This window comes from Atta cephalotes, assembly GCF_000143395.1.
Source record: "Atta cephalotes unplaced genomic scaffold scaffold00046, whole genome shotgun sequence".
NCBI lineage: Eukaryota > Metazoa > Arthropoda > Insecta > Hymenoptera > Formicidae > Atta > Atta cephalotes.
This window is the reverse complement of record NW_012130110.1, coordinates 1,392,553-1,396,056: the sequence shown is the minus strand read 5'-3', so window position 1 is coordinate 1,396,056 and position 3,504 is coordinate 1,392,553.

The following is a 3,504-nucleotide window of genomic DNA, read 5'->3' as shown; positions in this document are numbered from 1 at the left end:
ATATATATATATATCGTTTCCGTTTGATAGGATAAATCTATCAGGTTCGCTTTCGTGCAAATAGATATATCAATACCCTCCCCCCCTTTCTTTCTCTCTGTCTCTCCTTCTCCTGACAGGAAATTTGTGAGTTTATCGATGTCCAATTTCGCTGGATTTTCGCAATTTATATATGAGTAAATTCTAATTCTTGTAATGAACAAAAAAAGATAATCATTTTAATTACTCGATTACTGGGTTTTACGAAAAATATTATTGTAATTTCTTGATGAATTTGATGAATTTGAGTTTTTTTATTTTGAATACGATAATTGGGGAAAATTCGCGATGTCTAACTGCAACGAGAGAATAATATAACATAAACATTGCAAATAATTACCGCATCTGTCTGAGAGCGGTCTAATTATTGGCTCACTTCAACTACACAGATTCAACGCGTTTATTTAACGCGCTGTAACGTGCAGTGATCGTTTCTGCCGTAGTAAACGAGATTTCGTTAGGCAAGAGAGAACTCTCTCGTCGGAACATTGCCGTAGCTCTTTGTGCTTATGGCGATTTTGCGGAATTAGTTACGAATTGCCAGACGAATTACAATGACAGTTTCCGCATGTCTCTGGCAATCTCTGGTTACGGCACGGGTAGACGAAATAAGCAGTTTGGTTTCTCGCTTGCGTACTTTCTAATTGTCCGTGTAGCCAGGAGTGCAGCATTCAGATAAAATGTCAGCCCTACATTAATAATGTATATTAATAATGTATCCCTTTTCTCGATTCTTCATATCAAAGTGACTGAGAAATGTGATTAACTCTTAAACTACTAACTCGAAACTAGGCGAATAAAATTATATCTAATGAAAGATTTAAAGATGAATCAATGATAGTAGTTTTACAATTCTCTCTTTTTGTCTTCCGGGGAGAAGCGTTTAAGTAATAGAACGTATTCGATCGTATCGCTGATATATATTTCAATTGCATTGTTAAAATGTTAAAATAGAAAGTAAATGGAAAAGTGTATACGTAATTTGATCATTATTCGTAAAATATCCTTTCATGAGAATGTTGGTCACATTATTCTTTCAGCTTATTAATCGTTATCGACAAATATCATCGTACAATTGAATGAAATTCATATCAAAGAGTATGCGGTATCGTGCACCAGGTTTAATATTCGCATAAAATGCTTTTATCTCGATTTCCGCGAGAGTATAAATTATCGCGTAAATCACAGTGATTTTAAATGTGAATTAGAGCGACGCGAGTGGCGCAAGTTTTTAGTCAGTTTAATCCCTATCAGCTTTCTAAGAGACTCTATCCATCAGTATGATTAGGGAACAGTCAAATAGCAAAAAACCGGAGGTGATCGACAGTAATGCACTCACTTTCTTATCTCGAGATATGAAAAAGGGAGATGGATGGATTACCACTTAAATCTCTTATCGCTTTAATACATTGTTAATTGCCAGCTCGAAATATTATTTATTACGCATCGCTGTCATCCTATAGATCGAATATCATGCGAAAGACTTTTCAGAAAAACTATTTTTTTACCGTAAAAGCCAATTTTTTGACCGGTCCCACAAGTTGATCAATTCATCATGCAAGCGCAAAGCGCTTGTCGTTTATTATATTTTTAAGGTAATCGGAGCCTGTCAAAGCGGCGAATCTGTCCAATTTTTTTTCAGCGAAATATTTTACAAAGGGTACGCAAAAAATGAGAGTAAAAAGAGCACGTATGTCACTTGGAACGAGTAAAACCGCGGGGTTCGTCACCAAAAATGCGAATTAATGTAACGCCTCGCTCAGTTCGTTTTCCCCCCTTTTTTTACGCTTTTACAATATGTTTGGCATCACCATGTTCGGATTCCTGCATGAACGCTATTTACGTTTTTGAGTCCCCGGAAAATTTCACAACGCTGCGCACGAAGGGCTCCAGCTCGCAGAAATATTTCTCCCGACGGAGTAATTTAGTTGTTAGAGAATTTTTGCGGCAGATTCGCGTGCCGGCGATAAAATATAAATTCAACCAGGCAAACGTGTTTCTATGAAGAATTCCAGTCGTCTTACTTCTGTACTTTTATACTTCAACGACATCTCAATATTAATCGCGAGAGGTAAAAGGAATTATCATGTTAATTGACTTAAATAATGTAGCCTATATCGATGTAGCTCATATCTTTATATTACAATCGTTAGTATTAAATTAATTATAGTATCAGTATTAAATTAACGCTTCTATATAAATCATGTTTTTACTGCTTGTATTTCTGTGACTATCTGAATCTTGTGTCCTTAGTCTGACAAAAATATTCTGCACCGGATGCGGTAATATTTAGATTGGATTCAAATCGGATTCAAATGTCAATATCTCGAATATCTCAATAACAAGAAACGTCTGCATTTATTCAATAATAATAAATTTGTCTTGGTGCAAAATATCAGATTAGGAAAGCTTGATATTTTTGTTGAACAAAAATTGATTATTTAATTTGAGTGTATTTATTAATCGTAATTGCTGATTTTTACTCGTGCATATTCAAATAAAATTGATCTGGTGAAATAAGATGAGCAAAACATGATTACCTTTATGATATACAGGCATAATTTTCGAATTCAAGTACGGATGAAACTTCCGCCGAAACTTCATATCCCGTGAGAAAGAGTCGTCACGATAAATCTCGCAAGATATACGGAATAACTTCTTATTGCCGGAACTCTGCGGACGTAAATCTCGCTCTCCATGTCGTCGCTAATTCTGACTATGACACGTCACATTTCGAATCGCGAATCAATTTCCGAAAATCGACAAAACTCGGAGAACTTTTCCTTCCTATTGGTGCTTTTGTTGAAACTTTGATCGAAGCAGCTACCATTTTATTCAATGATAGTGTCGCGGTTAAATCGCACGGATTATACAGGATAAGAAATGTCGATAAATCGGATCTCATGAATATAATCTAATAAAACGGAAATCACATACAGATTTGATTTAATTATGTAATTATTTATTATAAATTTCTTTATGACCTAAACGACACTTAATCATTATAAAATTGTTTGATAATTTTAAGGATTCCTCAACCGGACTAATTCCAAAAGTTGAAACACGACGAGAATGCACAATCGCGCACAAAAGTTCGTATATAATATATATCAGAGAAATTCTGCTCGTATGTATCTACTCTCGCCTGCTTGCCTCTGCAAAAAGCTGTAATGGAGTTTCGACGTTTATCGGCATTGTTTCGCTATTTTGTAAGCCATCGAGAGCGTGGATCGTCTCTAACGGATTGCTTGATTTTACGGAACGCCGAAGGGTGAAAATGCAAGTTACAGCAGATGAGAACGTCTGTGTTCATCTATTTACGATCCTGGAAAACGTGCCATTCTCTCTCTCTCTCNCTCTCTCTCTCTCTCTTCTACTATTATATATATATATATATATATATATATATATATATATATATATATACTACTACTACTACTACTACTACTACTACTACTACTACTA